Genomic DNA, 20,588 nt, shown 5'->3' with positions numbered 1-20,588 from the left:
GGTTTAAAAAGCGTAATTACGTTAGAGTTTCTAAATGAAGTGATTTTCTGTTCCCAGATATTTGATTGGACGTCTTCTTTTTTAGGTTGTTGTTAAGTCGAAAATGATCATTTAGGCACATAAAATATGGGTTGGCGTTTTCTTTCTTTCTTTTTTTTCCTTGGTAATCTCTGGAACAACTCCGAACGCTGTAGGTTTGTGTTACTTTTCAGGCTGAGATTTAATTATGTGATGAATTTTAATCTACAAAGATCTTTTAATCTAAAGTTTTAGTTCTAGTCAACTGAACATAGACTACAAACAAATTTAATGTTTTCTCATAAGTTCTTTGTATCACCTCCCAAATTTGTAAAACGTCTTTATTACATATTAGAGATAATCTGCTCTTGCTTGTCATTGCCACTTTTTACTTAAAACTGATTGTAGCAATAAGGTCCGGAAAAAGTTTTGTCCAAGGCGTTTCTTTTCTAGCTGATTGTTACCAAGCTTCCATTGAGTAGCCTTCATCGTCACTTCTACATTGTTCCGGATTTTATGGCCCACTAGTGTAATTCCTGGAGTCACTACCCATCCTTAGGAAATGAGAGAATTGGCCAGAGGCATTCTAGGAAAAAATCTATAATCTATCTCATTCACAAATCTCTAGGGATCCCAGAGGAGAAGAGAGACTCAGTCGAAGTAGGCTGCTGTCATTTACTACCTACCTCTTCTTCCTTTTGCTCAGAGGCTGTAGTCAGGTGAGAACAGAATTAGAATTGTTTCAAGTTACGTCGTGTTCCTAGAAATTCCTTGACCTTTAAAGTACAGCTCTGTTCAATTCCTTACAGCCTGCTGGTACCACAGTAGGGAAAAGCTACATTTGCATGTGTCGTTTAAGCCAACACAGGGAACATCCGCAGCAAAGCCAGCAGGAAGAGCCACCAGGCAGTCACAGCTTGGCCGCGTAGCAGCTCTGCGCTTGCCAGAGTTTGGCAATCAGTTGGTGAGTAGCTGTCCTCCGGTCGCCATTCTGTCCCTTCAGGAAACCTTGTAGGAGTGCAGCGTTCAAAACGCCATAGAAGTGAATAAATCATTTTTGCTCAGATGATCAGAGAAAGCTTCATTGATGAATAGCGTAGGTAGATCTCGAAAGGATAGGTAGACTGTGAGAGGGGCATAGGGCTTACTGTTCTGGGAAAAGGAGGACGGCCTGAGGAAGAGTCAGGAAGAGGGAAGTGTATTTGGACAACTGGCAGTTTGGGTGGGTTGGGACGTAGTTTTTACCGTGATACTCAAAACTGTTCAGGTTGAGTGCGATCGTGACGGACTTCCAATGGCAAGGTAAGGAAGTTGAGTGTATTTTCACTGGTAAGCTATTGAAGGTTGCTGTGGAAAAATAATAAAAATTAAGGCAGTGCTTTTAGATGATTAATCTGTTCATGCCAAGTACTTTTAGATCACTGCTCCTTTATTGCAAATTTGAGTTCCATGGATCTCATCAGTAAGTTAGATAAAATTTGGCTGTTAAATTTTCCATAAAGGTCCAGAAGCTGACCCCCATATACCTCAGAGGAGTCTTTCTTCTTAATATTTAATAAGGAAATTAAGTAGTTTTTAAAGTTATCGTCAGGAAATAACCAGGTCATGACACACGATTTCATGTAAAGCCTTATTAATGAGAAATTCTTTGCAATATATACTTGGAATGAAAGTATAACCAAAAATCACTTTTCACCTCGGGATGATGTTGGAAAATTTATTTGAAATACTTGAAAGGCTTATTTTGGTTTCATGTAGAGTTCAGTTGTGAATACATATTCCAAAGAATATAAACATTACAATGTTCCTCTGGAATTCCCATGGAGCAACTCCCAGAAAATGTCTATTTTAGATAGAATCTTTAATCTGTAATATGTATAATACAGGATATATAAAATCACCACAAATTATTTAAAATTATTTAAAAATATACTATCAGTATGTTATCTGTGGTATGTATATCCCACCCACCTTCAAGAACTCAGTGGAGTCAAGGCTAGATAGATTAAAGGCATTACTCACTTTTTCTGTCTACTCTTAGATGAATGCACTTAAACTTTTCTTGCCCCTGTGGTAAAGTTTCGAAGCTGTTAGCATGTAGGGCTGAAACGTTTTAAAAGAGGGTATTGGAAGGATTCAACTTGAATAATAAATGCTATACTTTGAAGCCAATATAATGTGGTATAATACCTATTTTGGAATAGGCCAAGGCAAAATTAAGAAAAAATATGTTATTTGTTATTTTTTCTGAGTTTATTTTGAATTATGGCACGCTGAAAACTTACTGTGATGAATGCTGTTGAATAAAGTGGCCTCAAATTAACGAAAAGATTACAAATCAGGTCTGTGTTATGTTCTGGGTTACCAAAATTCTTTAACTTGTTAACTTGTTATGTACAATGAAAGTCCTACATTTCTGAAGCTTTCCCTGTTACAAAGTTACTGATATTTGGCTTAGATTAATGCAGTTTAATGATTAGGATTTTAATTAATCTTTGCTGAGTTTACACATGGACTTGGAGAGTGGTGTAAAATAGCATATTGACATGTTCTCTCTCCCAAAAATTAGCAGTAAAAGGTGGATTATGAAGCTGACTTATGAGATGGAATTTGAAACTCAAAGGCTGTTTTTTTGTTTTTTTTAAATTTCATCTAAAATGTGTATTGTAATTCTATAAATACACTTATCAAGATAAAACACACAAGCTTCACTTTGCTATTCTTCGTTAACAACTAGTTTTGGTGATTTAGAAGGGCTGTTGTTAATGATTTGTGTGATAATGTCTCTTCACATCCCCCTCTTTCCCATTCTCTAATAGTCCCAGCAGTAAAAATCTTTGGAGTTTCCCTGCTTGATTTCTTGGCATTACTGATTAGAAAATTCAGTTATAAATATTGACTTTATGTAATTGACTTTTTAAAAAAGAGAACCGTAATACCTTTTGCATATTTTTATATTTGACTCGTTCACCTTTTTTTTTTTTTAAAGATTATTTATTTGAGAGAGAGAGTGAGCACACGAGTGGGGGGAGAGGCAGGGGGTGAGAGAGAAAGGAGAGAAGCAGACTCCCACTGAGCAGGGGGAGTAGATGTGTGACTTGATCCCAGGACTCTGGGATCATGACTTGAGCAGAAAAGGCAGACGCTTAACCGACAGAGCCACCCAGGCATCCCATCGTTTACCTTTTTTTTTTCTTCTTTTTTTTTTAAAGAAGTAACTGTGCTTAGCATAACAGTGAGTGGTAGCACTTCATTTATCTTTTGATGACCAGTAAGATGGGTTCATATAAACAGTTTACAGATAACATTGATTCCCATAGCTTCATCATCCCTTCTGGGCATAGGGCTGTCAAATCATTGTCTCAGTCCCACCCGCTAGTACTTGATGTTGATCGTACCCTGGACTTTGTGCCCTAACAGTCGCTCCTCACCTCCAGTTCAGCCTGCGTTGAGTTAAAATTATCTTCTTCTTTAAAATTGACTAACCTCATAATTTGCCTATTTCTGTGGTTAGTGCTGTTATTGTCTGCCACTGCAGCTCAAATGCTGGGATCCTTTTAGACTCTGTTTTTTCCCCTTTGTTTGGTTAATCTTTTTCTGATTCTGTTGCCATTAGCTTAGTTCATATGTTGATTACCTCTCCTAATGTAATGCAATAGTCTATTAGCTTGTTTTTTAACCTAATGATTTCCCTCTTCCATCTACACATTTAAATTTAATTTTCAAATGGGTAGGATTTAAGAGAGTACATGTATGATAAATGAGTATGAAATTATATTTGTGTGTTTCTGAGGATAACTTGGAATTGTACAGAGCTTTAAGGTTGTTCTGAATATCCGTGAAAATTTTTGTACAGGTGTATGAAAAGGATACTGTTTAAAGGTTTTAATTAGTTAGGATTTTTTCTGTAACATCCAAAAGGTATGTTCTGTTTATAAGCTTCACTGATTTCTTAAAGTTTTCAGACTTCTCTAATAATGACACTTAATCCCCAAATACTGGTTCAATAGAGTCATTCATTCAATAACCATGTTTACTATGTACCAGACACCGTAAATCAAGACACATTGCTTACCAAGAGATATGAGAGGTTTGAATTACGGGAAAAATGATTTTTGTTCTTGAATAGAAAAGCTTAGGATAAGGGTAATGTTTTACTCATATTTATCAATTAATAATGATGCAGTCAGTTAAAATCCTGTAAGGATTTTTAAATGTGAAAGTCATCAGAAGTATATTACGAAGAATAATCATACAGGAACAGCTAGGAGAAATTTTTTAATTTGGTAAATAACTTATTACAATATAAGACATAAGTAAGTGAAACAGAATGGTACTGGTTTGCGATAGACAAGTCCGTGAAATCCCAGAAACGGATTCAGGATATATGTGGGAATTCAGTAACCTAAAAGCAGCACTTCAAGTCAGTAGAAACATGGATTATTCAATAATTTGTGTTGGGACAGCTGATAGCTATTGGAAAAAAAAAAAAGTAGTTTTATCCCATTCTCACTCTTTTAAATTCCAGACGAGTTGGAATTTAAATGCGAAGGTGGGAAAAATGAAATCGTAAAGTACTAAAAGAAACCGTGGATGAACATTATAAATGTGAAGTAGGGAAGTATGTCTTTTCAAGTAGGACATGTGCTGATAAAAGAATGTATTGATAGATTTGGCTACTTTAAAACAGAAAGCTGTGCCACAAGACAACCACAAACAAAATGAAGAGTTCTGGCAACTAATGAGAAGGGGCTGGTTTTTCTAATACATAATAAGATCTGTAAATCTAGAAGTAATAGGCAAAAACAAAGACAAAGATCACAGAAGCAACTAAAATGCGCATGTAAGTAGTAAAGGTGGTCAAGTGTACCAGTAATTCAATAAAACTATTATGGAGACTTTTGAACAAAGTAAACTGAAGAGTACAATGAATTTGCATGAATCTATCACTTATTTCGACACTTATGGCAAATCGTGTTTAACTTATAACCCTGTTACTTGCCTCTTTTGTATTAAGCAAATTTCAGTCATTCAACTATTTCATCTATAAATGTGTAATCTCCAAAAGAGACTTTTTCTAACACAGTCACAAACCATTATTAAATCTAAACGGAACAAGGAAAAACAATAATTCTTTAATATCATCACATCCAGTTAGTGTTCAGGTTGTCTTACAGATCTCACTGTTGTTTTTTTTTTCCCCAGGACATATGTTTGAGTCGGGATCCGGTTACTGTCCACATACTGTGATTGGTTGGTTTGGTTCTGCAGTCTCTTTAATCTTTAGATTTCTGTTTCATCCCTCTAATTCCTTACAATTTATTGAAGATAATGGGTTGTCTTAAGGAGTTTCCCACATCATGGATTGTGTGGATTATGTCAGCCCATATGATGATGTGCTGTGGAGTTGGTCAGCATTAGCTGAATGACCTAAAAATTATTTTTATCACTTTTAGAAAACTTTCAACCATACTTTATTGTGTATTTTCTATCCCTTTCCCCTCCATCTTCACTCTGGATATTTCTTTCTGAAACTGTGTTTCAGTTTACTATTTTTTTTTTCTTAAGCTGTGTTGAGTTTTTTAAACCCATTCACTGAATTATCATCTTTAGTAGTCCCCCCCCCCCCCCCAGTTCTAGAATATCCACTTGGTACTTTGAAAATTTTTTTCTAATTTTCTGACTAAATTTTCAGGCTTGTCTGATTTTCTTGTATTAAATAGTCACTTTAAAGTCTGTGTATGATAAGTGGATATCTGCTGCCCTGTGGTTCTCTCTGTTTTTCATGATGTTGATTTCTCTCCTAGTACACCTAGTTATTTTGTGTGTTGACATTGTATGTGAAAGAGAGCAGGGATTATTTCCGGGAGATGGTGTCTTCCTTCAGAATTGATTTGCTTTTGCTTTCAGAAGGCAGGTAAGGGTACTTAGGATCTTGAATCACCTCAATCAAGAAAGGGCTTGAGATTCTGAAGTTGGATTCAGTTCCTGATTCTGGGTACTCTTTACTCTCAGAGTGTGTCCCCATCCAAAACCGGAAGCCTTTACCAGAGTCCTTTCTCCTTGATAAGCCCTGAACTTTTTGTCCCCTTTCCTGTGAGTCTTTTGAAAGTTCTCCTTAGCCTGCCTCATCCACAGATGTCCCTATGGGAATAGTAGCCCTAGATGTTGGGCTTACCTGTGTACGTTTACTTCTCCGCTGTCCTGTAATTTTTCACTGCCTTGTTGGCATTTGGATGCTTTCAAGTAGCTGCCCTTGGTTTTGCCCACCTTTACTAGTGTTCAGGGAGTTGGCGTTTATTACCTAGTGTGCCATTACATTGAATTCTTTGTGATTCCTATATATATACATATATTTTAACCTTATAGAAATGCTACATACTATTCATTTCATTTGCTTCCTTGTAAGGAGCTTCCACATGCTGTCTCACTTACCAACATGTGTTGAGTTGGGCTTTGGGTAACAGTGTGAACACCTGTCTGCAGTGAATGCCTAATTCACCAGTAAGGAAAGAGGGCACTGCAAATGTTGTTTCATGCTGTGTTTCAGAAATTGCTTTTATTTCTGGACTGTGATTATTTCTGGACTGTGATTTCCTCATGCAGGATTTTGTACATGCCAGTTCAAAGTTTAAATTTATGCCATGTGTGAATACGTGCAAAATGCCCAAATAAGAATGGGGAAAATATCTTCTTTTTCCAGCCATCTTGAGACACCTCAAACAACTATGAAATACAATTTTTCTTCCAGTTTTCCAAAATATTTCTTTGGGTTGAGACCAAGAATGAGGTATTTTTGGCCAAAATGCTTCTTAAAAATTTTATGATTTTATAAGAAGAAATTTTCTTTTGAACTTCAAGCATATGTTATTATCATGGTATCTTATTCATGAACACAGCCATTTCAGTGCGTTTTTACATCAGTGAACTAATTTAGGTGTTCTGTATTATTATGAGTCAGTTATTTCTCTGACGTTTGGCCATTTCATATTCGTTGTTTTTCTGCTATCTTATCAGCCTATGTTTGTGTAGGTAACAGAACTAGCAATTAAAAATAGCCGTCATTATTTTGAGTAGGTTTTCAACCTTGTGTTTATGGTTTGCTGCATATAGTCTAACATTACTATATTGCCAGAGACTTTCATACAGGTCTTTAAATATTTAATAAAACCATTTTGAAAACTGAAATTATTTGATGTTTTTATCTTGATTGCTCTGAACAAAGACCATACTTCAAACTTCCCCTTGATGCTTCAGGATGAAAGTCGGGTTAAGCAATATTTGAATTTAAATGTGGTTTAAAACATTTCTTAATTCTGAAGTCCTTTGTAGTCTTTATTTTCCAAGCAATATTAGCTGTATTTGATCTCTTAGATGAAGAAAGATTTGACTGTGATTAAATATGTGCAGTGCCATCCCGGAGTAAACTTTATTCATAGATTAATAAAATCTGTCCGGCATGATTTAGAAGAAGATATTTTAGGCCATTAAATTTCGTTACATAAGCTACAGTCTGTTTTAAATTCTGTGCACTAAAATCTGTTTTGCTTTAAAAAAAAAAAAAAAAAAAGGTCATTACGCTGGGAAATGTGGAGTATTTGTTTTCCAAAACCATCAAAAGCATGCTTAGTCACTCATTTAGGAAAATTTGGAAGTACTAGTTTTAGCCTTTCAGCTTAATGACAGTTACTATCATTGTCTAATTTTCTTCTCTGTACTTAAAAGCCTTCAGAACATGCTAATAATTGATTTGACTACATGCTTTTTTTGGTGCCTCTGTGGTTCAAATGCTGTTCCCTTCTCAGACAGGAAGTAAACTATAAAGTAAAGGAATCTAGCACCCTACCCGGCGTATATTTGGTAATGGGTAAATTACTTTCTCCCCCCAACCCCCACCACACACACATTTTGTCCGTGGTTTTAAATGTGTTAGGATATAAAAACAGTATCAAGAAGAATTTAAGAGCTCAGCTTCCATTCAAATCTTTAAACTTCTTCTAAAAGAAAAATTCAAAATTAATACATGATGTTGTAGGCAGAATTCTGTTGTGGCTCCCAGGATTCTCACCCCCTGGAGTATACACCCTGTATAACCCTATGTCCTTGAGTGTGATCAGAGCTGTGAATAGGATGGAATAGTCACTCTCTTGGTTGGGTTGCATTAAATGCCAAAGGTGATGGTTGCATCATGCCTGTGATTATGTTATATGATCTAAGATCCTTTAGCCCACTAGAGAGGGATTCCTGCTGGCTTTGAAGAAGTAAGCCGCTATGTTGTGGAGGGCCACATGGTTGGGGCCTAAGAATGACTTTGGAGAGCAGAAAGCTATCCCTACCAACAACCAGCAAGAAATCGGGTACCTCAGCTCCAGACAAGAAGAGACTGTGAGATAATGAATGAATAAGCATTTAAGAGGACCCCCCCCAAGCCTCAGGGGAGACCACATCCTGGCCAACACCTTGATTTTATTGAGCCTTCTGAGACCCTGAGCAGAAAACCAGTTAAATCAGTCTCTGACCCCAGAGACTGTGAGCCACAGAAACAGAGAAAATAAATACATTGTTCTAAACTGCTAAATTGGTGGTCATCTGTTAATACAGTAACAGAAAATTAATACATTTGGGGAAATCTCTCTCTCTCTCTCTCTCTCTCTCTCTCTCTCATGTGTGTGTGTGTGTGTGTGTGTGTGTGTGTGTGTGTGTGTGTGTGTGTGTGAAAGTTAAATCATTATCTTACATTGTAAATATCTGTGTTCAGGACCAGCAGTGAAAGGATGAAGATTGAATAGGTGGACTCATCAATAAACAAAGGTTACTAGATATGGTAGGCGGCAACGGCCCCAACTGTGTCTACATTCTTATCTCCAAAAACTGATTATGTTCCTTTAGGTGGTAAAGGGACTTTGCTGATGTGCTTAAGTTAAAGGTCTTGAGATGGGAAGATAATTCTGGATTATCTGGGTGGGCCTAATATAATCACAAGATCGGCCCAATATAATCACTTCTACAGGGAGACAGAAGGGCCAGAGGGAGGGAAGATGTGATGATGCAATCAGAGGTATTTGAAGATGATAGACTGCTGGCTTTGAAGATGGAGGGAGGGGTCATGAGCCAAGGAGTGTAGGTAGCCTCTAGAAGTTGGAAAAGACAAACAGATTTTCTTCTAGAGCCTCCACAAGGAATGCAGCCCTGCTGATACCCTGATTTTAGGACTTCTGACCTCCACAACTGCTGTTTTAAGCCAGTAAATCTGCAGTAATTTGTTCAGCAATAGGAAAATAATACACAAGTTATCTGAGAAACACTTCTTAACGTGGGAGAAACCAAAACAGTGATTTATAGAACACACTCCTATCCAGAAGGAAGGACACCTCAAAGATAGAAACTTTCCCTAACATGCTTGTAGAAACAAGTGAATGTATGCATCCATGAAAGAACAGAATGATACATATACATAATAAACACTCAACAAAATTCTTAAAAATTGAAATAGAATTTTTAAAACTCAACATAAGGGTTGGTAGAATTAAGGAAATTGCCAAGAAAGATTTAAAAAAATAGAAAAGAAAGAAAAGGTAAGAAAATTAAAGGAGCAAAAGCAGTAGGTCCGAAACCTGAAGAGTAGAACTTCCATTGAGAGGGAAAAGAGAGGGGAAAAAATCGTTAAGAAAATTTGCCAAGTTGAAGGATATGAGTTTTTAGGTTGAAGCTGCTTGCTGAGTGACCAGCAAAATGGATAAATAAATTCATCCTAAAGCACATTATCATAAACTTTGATGGAAGCAATTAGAAGATCCTACAGAGAAATGGAGGGAGTGAAGAAAAGGAAAGATCAGTACAAAAAAAAATATCTACAAAGGTATGTTATCAGGAATAAGAATAGCTTTGATCTTTTTAACAGCAATAAGGGAAACAAGGTAATAGCCAATGCCTTCCAAAGTCTGATGGAAAAGGAATTATGACCCGAAGTTCTGTGCCTAGCCAAGCTGTCCTATAAATACTGTTCGGGCAATTTTACAGAAGTGTCCTTTCTCACAGTACCCCTGAAGAATGTCTTCCATAACATGAGGGAGCAAACCAAGAAAGAGAACAGGATTCAGGAAAAGAATGAAAACAGGAGAAAATTGAAGAGCATACCTAGAATGATTTTGGGGAAGGTCCAAGAAATGCCCCAAAGCACAATCCTTAGAACTCTTCTGTCAACAAGTATTCAAGGTGAAATTTTCAATCTTTTTTTTTTTAATTTGAAGTACAATTTCCATATAAAACACTGCACACATCTTTAGTGTAAAATTTTGTAAGTTTTGATATAGACACGTACCCATCACCAAAATCAAGATACTGGATATATATATCATTTCCAAATTTCCGTGTTGCATCCTTGCAATCCCTTCCTCTTGTCCGTCGTCCCCCCCCCCCCCCCCAGCACCTTTGTTCCATTCCCAACCTGGTCTCCAGGCAACCACTTCCTGCTTTCTATCCCTGGAGATATTTGCAAGTAGAAATTATATAAATGGGAAATTACAGTATGTACTCATCATCTTTTAATCTGCACTTTTTTTTCAAGTATACGATATGTTTTTATTTACAATACCCTATAAAAATGTAAATTTAGAAACTTTAATTTTTATTAATTAGAACCAAACAAAAAAAGATAAAGCACAGAAAGGAAGAAATAATAGTCAAGTATTCACTTGATCAGTTGTGAGGAGAAGGGAGGAAAGGCACATGGTGGAAACAGTCAGTAGGGAAGGGCAGAGGGAAGCTAGGTCATGTCACCGGGAACAGCTGGCGGGGCCGGGGCTCCAGAATGGGGGGAGACAGAGATGGAGAGCAAGGACAGCTGGTTATAATGGAGAACTTTACTGTTGTACAAGACATGTCTGTGCAAAATGTTGATTCTCTTTAAATATCATAACCTGTCCCCTCACTAACATTCGAAAGGGTGAGAAGAGCAAAAAGTGTATCAGACAGTCATGTGAGATTGATGCTGATTTAATTTTCTGGAGGGCTGTAATCTCTAATCTGCACATTTTTTTGAGATTCATCATATTTTTACATTTATTACCTGTTCAGTTTTTTAAAATTACTGAATAGTATTCCATTTTATGAACTTTTTAGGTCATTTCCAGTTTTTGGCTATTATAAATAAAGCTGTTATGAACATTCCGTGTACAAGTCTTTCTTTGAACATATGCTTTCTTTTCTCTTGGGCAAATACCTAAAAGTAGAATTGTTGGGTCATATGGTCAATGTCTATTTGGCTTTATAAGAAACTGACAAAATTATTTTCCAAAGCAGTTGTATATTACTTTCTCATATATGTATTGGTTCCACTTCCTTCTCATCCCCACCAACACTTAGTATAGTCAGGCTTTCTAATTTCAGCCACTCTAATGGTCACCTGGTATTGGTAAGATGGACCCCCAGCTAAAGTTTGGTTGGGATTTCAAGATTGATGATGCCATACACAGACCAATGAGGTATGAAAAGGTTTATCACATAATAAGACTTTCTGAGGAGACCAGGGCAGCCTTCCTAAGCTGCTTTGAAATTAGCTTGAGAGAGCAAGAAAGGGAGAGTGGCTTGGGGGTTTAGTGGAGGTTAAGGGGTGGCATTGGGTTGAAGGTTTCTATAGATGAGCTGTGGTTGTGTGGCTTAAACTTCCCTCTGGCACTAATGGGGAGCACCTGTTTTGTTGGTGTTTTTTTTTTTTTTTTTTAAGATTTTTTATTTATTTATTCGACAGAGATAGAGACAGCCAGCGAGAGAGGGAACACAAGCAGGGGGAGTGGGAGAGGAAGAAGCAGGCTCACAGCAGAAGAGCCTGATGTGGGGCTTGATCCCAGATCACCGGGATCACGCCCTGAGCCGAAGGCAGACGCTTAACCGCTGTGCCACCCAGGTGCCCCTTCTGCCCATTTTTAAATTCAATTATTATTATTATTATTTTTTGGTATTGAGTTTTATGTTCTTTATATATTTTTGGATACTAACCCTTTATCGGATATGACATTTGCAAATATCTTCTGCCATTAAATAGGTTGTCTTTTAGTTTTGATGATTGTTTCCTTTGGTGCGCAGAAGTTTTTATTTTGATGAAGTTCTAATAGTTTATTTTTACTATTGTCTCAGGAAACATATCTAGATAAATGTTGCTACAGCTGGTGTCAGAGAAATTACTGCCTGTGCCCTGTTCTAAGATTTTTATGGTTTTAGGTCTCACATTTAGGTATTTAATCAATTTTTAGTTTATTTTTGTGTATGGTGTAAGAAAGGGCCCAGTTTCATTCTGTTGCATGTAGCTGTCCAGTTCTCCAACACGATTTGTTGAAGAGACTGCCTTTTCCCCATTTTATATTCTTGCCTCCTTTATCAAAATATAATTGACCATATAATCATGGGTTTATTTCTGGGCTTTCTAGTCTTTTGCATTGATATATGTGTTTATTTTTGTGCCAGTACCATACTGTTTTGATTGCTACAGCTTTGTAATATATCTTAATATCCAACTTGCTCATGGTGAATGATTTTTGAAGTGTATTCTTAGATTTGGTTTGCTAATATTTTGTTGAGGACTTTTACATCTATGTTCATCAGAGATACTGGCCTGTAGGTTTTGGGTATTTTTTGTAGTGTCTTTATCTGGTTTTGATATCAGACCAACCTCATAGAATGAATTTGGAAGCTTTCCTTCTTCTTCCATTTTTGGAATAGTTTGAGAAGACTAGGTATTAACTCTTCTTTAAATGTTTGATAAAATTCACCCGTGAAGCCATCTGGTCCTGGACTTTTGTTTGTCACGAGTTTTCTGATTATTGATTTAGTTTAATTGCTGATAATCAGTCTGTTCAAATTTTCTAATTCTTCCTGATTCAGTTTTGGGAGGTTATATATTTCTAGGAATTTATTTGTTTCTTCGAGTTTGTCCAATTTGTTGCCATACAATTTTTCATAATATTCTCTTATAATCCTTTGTGTTTCTGTAGTATTGGTTGTCATTTCTTCTCTTTCATTTCTGATTTTTTTGAGTCTCTCTCTCCCTCTTTTTGATGAGTCTGACCAAATATTTATCAATTTTATTGATCTTTTTAAAGAACCACCTCCTGGTTCCATTGATCTGTTCTATTGTTTTTTTAGTTTTTATTTCATTTATTTCTGCTCTAGTCTTTATTATTTCATTCTTTCTACTGGTTTTGGGTTTTGGTTGTTCTTTTCCTGGCTCCCTTAGGTATAAGATTAGGTTATTTGAGATTTTTCTTGCTTCTTGAGGTAGGCCTGTATTGCTATAAAATTCCCTGTTAGAACAGCTTTTGCTGCATCCAAAGGATCTTGGACTGTTGTGTTTTCCTTTTTCATTTTCTCCATGTGTTTTTGGATTTCCTCTTTGATTCTTGGTTGACCCATTCATTGTTTAGTAACATGTTATTTGACCTTCATATATTTTGTATTCTTTCCAGATTTCTTCTTGTGGTTGATTTCTAGTTTCATAGGGTTGTGGTCAGAAAAGATGAATGGTATGACTAACATCTTTTTGAACTTGTTGAGACTTGTTTTGTGGCCTAATATGTGATCCATTCTGGAGAATGTCCTTGAAAAGAGTTCATATACTGCTGTTTTAGAATGAAATATTCTGAATATGTCTGTTAGCTCCATCTGGTGTAATGAGTTATTCAAAGCCACTGTTTCCTTGCTGGTTTTCTGTTTGGGGTGTTGTAGTTCCCTACTATTATTATATTACTATTGATCACTTACTTTATGTTTGTTATTAGCTGCTTTATGTATTTGGATGCTCCCATGTTGGGTGCACAAATATTTAGAATTGTTATGTCGTCTTGTTGGATTGTTCCCTTTATGATTATATACTGTCCTTCTTTGTCTCTTGTTACTGTCTTTGTTTAAAGTCTAGTTTGTCTGGTAATATGTATTGCTACTCTAGCTTTCTCTTCACTTGCATTTGCATGGTAAGTCCTTTTCTGTCCCTTCCCTTTCAGTCTGCATGTGTGTTTAATTTCTGAAATGAGTCCCTTGTAGGCAACAAATAGATGGGTCTTGTTTTGTATCTATTCAGTCACTTTATATCTTTTGATGGGAGAATTTAGTCCATTTACATTCAAAATAATTATTGATAGGTATGTATTTATTGCCATTTTGTTACTTGTTTTATGGTTGTTCTAGCATTTCTTCTCTGTTCCTTTATTCTCTTGCTGTGTTCTGTCACAGTTTGCTGGCTTTCTTTAGTGATATACTTGGATTCCTTTCTCTTTATTCTTTGCATATCTATTAGTGGTTTTTGATTTGTGGGTACCATTAGGTTTGTATATAACATCTTCTGTATGTAACAGTCTGTATTAAGGTAATGGCTGCTTAAGTTAAAACCCATTCTTTTCTCCTCTCCCTCCACATTTTAGGTATATGGTGTCATATTTTACATCCTTTTATTTTATGAATCCCTTGACTTATTTTTATAAATATACTCTTTTTTTTTTAAACTGCTTTTTACTGCTTTTGTGCTTTCTACTTTTCTTTACTGCTACTTATGGTCTTTCCTTTCCACTCAAAGAGTTCCCTTCAACATTTCTTATAGGGCTGGTTTAGTGGTGTGAACTCCTTTAATTGAGCTCCTTTATTTGTCTGGGAAACTCTTTATCTCTCCTTCTATTCTGAATGATAGTTTTACTGGTTAGAGTATTCTTGGCTTTAAATTTTTTCTCTTTCAGCATTTTGAATATATTATGGCAGTCGCTTCTGGCCTGCAAAGTTTCTGCTGAAAAATCAGCTGATGGCTTTATGGGATTTCCCTTATATATAACTGTTTTCTCTTGCTGCTTTTAAAATTCTCTCTTTATCACTACTTTTTGCCATTTTAATTACTATGTTTCTTGTTGTGGACTGCCTTGGTGTGGATTTTGTTAGGGGCTATCTGTGCCTCCTGTATCTAGATTTCTATTTCCTTCCCCAGTTTGGGCAGATATTTAGTTACTATTTCTTCAAATAAATTGTCCCCTTTTCTCTCTCTTCTCCTTCTGGGACCCCCTGTAATGTGAATGTTATTATGCTTGATGGTGTCACTGAGTTCCCTTAGTCTGTTTTCATTTATTATTATTATTTTTCACTCCCCTGCTCGACTTGAGTACTTTCCATTACTCTGTTCTCCAGGTCACTGTTCTGCTTTTCTAGTCTACTATTTATTCCATCTAGTGTATTTTTTAAAAAGATTTTATTTATTTATTTATTTATTTATTTATTTATTTATTTATTTATTTGACAGAGAGAGAGACAGCCAGTGAGAGGGGGAACACAAGCAGGGGGAGTGGGAGAGGAAGAAGCAGGCTCCCAGTGGAGCAGGGATCCCAATGCGGGGCTTGATCCCAGGACTCCAGGATCATGCCCTGAGCTGAAGGCAGATGCTTAACGACTGAGCCACCCAGGCGCCCCATCATCTAGTGTATTTTTAATTTCAGTTATTGAGTTCTTCATCTTTTATTTTTTTAATGTTTTCTAGTTCTTTATTGAGGGTCTCACTGAGATCTCCACTCTTTTCTCAAGTCCAGTCAGTATCTTTATGACCATTATTTTAAATTCTCTATCGAGTATATTACTTATTTCCATTTCATTTAGCTTTCTTACAATGATTTTTGTCCTGTTCCTTCATTTGGGATATATTTCTCTGTCTCTTAAGTCCATCTAAATCTTTGTGTTTGTTTCTATGTGTTAGGAAAGTCAGCTATGTCTCCTGCTCTTGAAAGTAGTGGCTTTATGAAGAGTTCCTGTAGTGCCCTACAGTGGAATGTCCCCTTCACCAGAACTTGGTGCTTCAGGAGTGCCTCCTATGTGTGTAGTGTGTGCCCAGAGTGTGACTGAGCTACATTTGCCTTCAGTTCAGCCATCTGCAATGGCTCTCTTTGCCTGTTGTGGGCAGTGTTTGGTCCCTATGTAATTAGTGGGCCAGTCTGGGGCCACCTTGGGCTTGAGTTGTGTCAGACCAGGCATTTGCCAATGATGCAGTAGCACTAAACTGCAAGGCACTTTCCCTGTGTTATCCCTTGAGAAGCTTCCATTGTTGGGCAGGTCCTGCAGTCAGACCTGATATCTGCCCCCAGCCCACTGCTGGGGCCAAAGTTGGACTGGTGTGTGTGTTTATCTTCCCCTCTCCCTGGGGCAGGAGTCACGTTGGAGTGGTGCTGGCCCCTGTCAGGGCTACGTGCACACTGCCAGGCTTGTAACACTGCTTTGGATGGACTCCAGCCAAAGGCATATTGAAGGGGGGCAGGTTTGCAAGAGAATGTGGGGGTGGGGTATGGGCACTGGTGCATTGTGGGAGTGGACCTGTAGCCACCTGCTGAGGCAGGCATGGTTGGAGGGGGCAGATTTGCAGAAGCATGTAGGGATGGGTTGTACTATTGGCAAGCTAGGTGAAAGTGTTCCTTGTATCTAGGATGGGGAGTAGAGGAATGGAATAATACCCACCAGCCATTTTGTTCTTTAAGAAGTCTCCCAAAGATCCCTGTCCCACCAGCACACACTCTTAAGATTATTAAATAAATCTTCCCATATACCTCAGGTGCTTTTCAAACTGCTGCTTCTAATGCTGCATCTTAGTGGGGCTGTTTGTTGTGCTCTCTCTTCAAGGACAGGGACTCGGACTTCCCAGCTCTCTCAGAGCTGAACCCACTGATTTTTAAAGTTCCAGGTGTTAAGCCCCACTGATTATTAGACCTCTTTGGTTTTCAAAGGCAAATGTTATGAGGATTCGTCTTTCCCATGTGGGTCCCTTCTGTCTGGTGTGGGGTTGCTCCTCTCCCCTCTGTGAGCCTGCAGCATCCCTCCTTTCTGCAGACAGTCCCATGGGACTGTTTAGCTCCCTACGGCATCTCCACCCTTCCCACCCTCAGAGATGTGGCCTATTCTCTACATTTAGCTGTAGAGAATCTGTTCTGCCAGTCTTTAGGTTGTTTTCTGGGTTATTTACACTGATGTGGGTGTTATCTAGTTGTATTGGTGGGAGGAGGTGAGCTTAGAATCCTCCTACTCTGCCATCTTCACCGGAAGTCCCCTCAGCTGTTATTGCTTTAAATAGACTCTCTGCCCACTTCCCCGCTCTTCTCCTTCTGGAACGCAAATTATTATTATTTTGTCTTCCTGATGGAATCCCGTAGATCCGTAGGCTTTCTTTACTCTTTTAAAATCTTAGTTTCCCTTTTTCTTCTATTTGTGTTATTTCAAAATTCCTATTCTCCAAGTCATTTATTCTTTCTTCCTTCTGGTCTGCCTGCTACAGGCACTCTATTACTCTGTGTCATCTCATTAATTGAATTCTTCACTTCCAGAATTGCTGTTTGGTTCTTTCAAATAATTTCAATATCTTTTTAAGAATTCATTTTGTTAATATACTTTATTCCTGATTTCATTGGATAGTTTTTTTGGAGTTTTCTTGTAGCTTGTTGATTTTCTTCATAACAACCTTTAAAAATAATTAAGATTATTTAATACATATACTTAAATTTATTTTTATTTTTTAATCTTAATTCCAGTATAGCTAACATACAGAGTTATACTAGTTTCAAGTGTACAATATAGTGATTCAGCACTTCCATACATCATTCAGTGCTCATCACCTATTTCACCCATGCCCCCTACCTACCTCCCCTTAATATTTTCCTTTTCTTTTTTTTCTTGTTATTTCACTTCTTGACCTTTATTTATTTTTAAAATTTTATTATGTTATGTTAGTCACCATACAGTACATCATTAGTTTTTGATGTAGTGTTCCATGATTCATTGTTTGCATATAATACCCAGGGCTCCATGTAATATGTGCCCTTCTTAATATCCATGACTGGACTAACCCATCCCCTCACCCCCCTGCCCCTCTGAAACCCTCAGTTTGTTTCCTGGAGTCTATAGTCTCCCGTGGTTCATCTCCCCCTCTGATTTCCCCCCTTCATTGTTCCCTTCCTTCTCCTACTGTCCTCCATGCTATTCCTTATGTTCCACATATAAGTGAAACCGTATGATAATTGTCTTTCTCTGCTTGACTTATTTCACTTAGCATAATCGCCTCCAGTTCCAGCCATGTTGATGCAAATGGTGACCCTTAATATTCTCTGAAAGCCACATTAAAAAGAGAAGAGAAAAATTAAATTTCAGTATATATCCATATACGTATTTTTAAAATAATTCAGTTTTTTGTTTCATTTTTACACAGCTATGCATCACATACATTGTAGGTGCTGGGAGATATAATGGTGACAAAAGCAACATGGCTTCTGCTGTCATAGAACTTACAGTTTTTTGGAAGAAGATAGACATTAATTGAAGGTTTATAACAGAAAAAAAAAAGTCCAAATGTCTAAGTGGGAGTGTTTCATTCAAGACCATAACAACTATTTTGAATTTTTTTTATCAGATCACAATATTTTTTTGAAAGATTTTATTTATTTGACAGAGATAGAGACAGCCAGCGAGAGAGGGAACACAAGTGGGGGGAGTGGGAGAGGAAGAAGCAGGCTCCCAGCAGAGGAGCCTGATGTGGGGCTCGATCCCAGAACGCCGGGATCACGCCCTGAGCCAAAAGCAGACGCTTAACGACTGAGCCACACAGGCGCCCCTGATCACAATATTTTGTGTCATTGAATTTGTTTGCTTGAGAATTATCATTTTATTTTTGTGATGCCATATTACCTTGATTTTTCATATTCTTTGTGGTTGTGTACTTATGCTTTTGCATTGGAAGTAACAGACACCTTTCAGTCTTTGCCCTTTTCCTTCAGCAGATAGAATGTCATGTTCTATGGTGTTGTCATTATCTGAGGGTTTTTTTTCTTTCTTTCTTTCTTCTCTGTCTCTGTGAAAGTGTATCTGCCTCACTTTTCTTGTTCCCTCTTGCGGATGAATTTTTAAGCCTTTATGTCTACTTTGGTTCTTATAATTCACCCTGCTGGATTTTGGAAGCCTCTCTTCTTTTCCATCAGGTGGCACTGTAGTTCAAGTTTGCGGTCTGCCCCTCGCTCACCAACCTCGGCCTGTTTTCTTAGCCAGCTCCCTGTGTACTGGACCTTGTTCTCCCAGGTGCACTCCTAATTATGCACAAAGAGCTGGTAACAGAGTGGGGGGAGGCATGGCTTTAGCACTTCATGCATTGGGGTGCCCTGGACCTAATAGAGAGATCTCCAGGGATGGTACTCCCAGAGGCTTGTGGGTGGACTTTCTGCTGAGCACAATCTAAGACTGTTTGAAATTCACATCTGCCTCTTTCTCATTATGCTCTCTCCCCCCATTGTAGAGCTCCCACCTTAGTACTGTGGGTATTAATGGGGAGAAATGGGTTTCTTCAGCTGAACTATACCACCCAACTGGTATAGTTCAGCTGTCACTCACCAGTTTCCTATTTCCCTGTGGGAGAGGTTGCTTTCTGATAATTCAGTCTGTGTCAGTGTTTCCTTGAGAGAGGGGTGGCCCTGGGAAAATTTCTCTTACTATCTCCACTGCAACCAAATCTCTTCCCCTCCTCCCCTCCCCTCCCCTCTCCTTTCCTCTCCTTTCCTTTCCTTTCCCAGGGTGTCCTAGAGTCTTCCTTTGGGAAGGCCGGACTTCTGCAGATTCTGTCTCATGCATCAGTGCCTGTCCAGGATAGTTTTTGTCTTGACAGCAATGAGAGGGGTCTATACAATTTCACTGGCATCATGGTTCTGCAACACTTACAGAGATTTGTCTGTATCTTACAGGCTGGCTGTACTCAGGGGCAAGATTCCTAAAGAGTCTCTTGGGGTAAAGTACCAAAAATACCCACAAAAGTACTTTTGTTAGTGTATGGATATTTAATTACTTAATTAAAAAGAGTGATAAAAAACAGGAACATCTTACCCCACCATGTTGCTGACATCACTCCCTATACTATGTAACAGTATCTTTTGAAGAGAAGTTTTAAATTTGATGAAGTCCAATTTACAAATATTTCCTTTATGGATCATGCTTTTGGAATCATAGGTAAGTAATCTTTGCCTAATCCAAGGAAACAGATTTTCTCATTTCTTTTACATGTTTTATTATTTTACATTTTAAATTTAGTTTATCTTTCATTTTGACTTAATTTTTATATATGGTATAGAGTATGGGTTGAAATTCATTGTTTTGCATACAGATATCCATCAAATTGACTTTGTACCTTTGTCAAAAATCAGGTGTCTGTGAGTGACATTATTCCCGATCAACCATCATTAAAATGGTTTAGTAGGAAACTCCAAAATTCATCCCTTTCCTGAAACAGTGATTAAGCTAGAGAAAACTTTCAGAATCAACTTTTCTGGAAGTTTTCAATCTAACAAAAACTTTATACAATGTACTGAAGGATACATAATAAAGAAGGAAGCTGATAAATTTCATTAAGAGAGCTCTGTGACATTTCAATTCACCTGCTTACCATTTCTTAGTCTTTAGCTTGGCAGTGGCTATGAAAACACTAGTCTGCATTCTTAGTTTAGTTTCCTGATTCAGAGGGAGTAATATGGACCCTATTCGCAAAGAGTTGTGTTATGTGTTTTGACTTGTTTGGTGACTCCCTGAAGAAT

The 20,588-nt window shown here is 37.5% G+C and overlaps 1 protein-coding gene and 1 pseudogene across 2 annotated transcripts in view; both read left to right on the top strand.

Moving 5' to 3' along the window:
- MTPAP (mitochondrial poly(A) polymerase) overlaps positions 1-8,582 on the top strand; it is a 34,628-nt gene extending 26,046 nt beyond the window's left edge. Inside the window, exons 10-11 of one of the 2 annotated variants that reach the window (XR_006782473.2) lie at positions 647-737; positions 828-8,582. The gene's annotated coding sequence lies outside the window, so the exon portion shown is untranslated. Of the gene's footprint in view, positions 1-646 lie in introns of both variants that reach the window. The other variant, XR_006782472.2, reaches the window with a different exon arrangement.
- The window catches only part of LOC123802273 (E3 UFM1-protein ligase 1 pseudogene), a 74,139-nt pseudogene continuing 61,840 nt past the window's right edge, over positions 8,290-20,588 (top strand).

Source organism: Ursus americanus, chromosome 31, assembly GCF_024610735.1.
Source record: "Ursus americanus isolate L20-20 chromosome 31, mUrsAme1.1.p, whole genome shotgun sequence".
Taxonomy (NCBI): domain Eukaryota; kingdom Metazoa; phylum Chordata; class Mammalia; order Carnivora; family Ursidae; genus Ursus; species Ursus americanus.
Note: the sequence above shows the minus strand (reverse complement) of the source record. Positions and strands in the feature narration are given on the sequence as shown.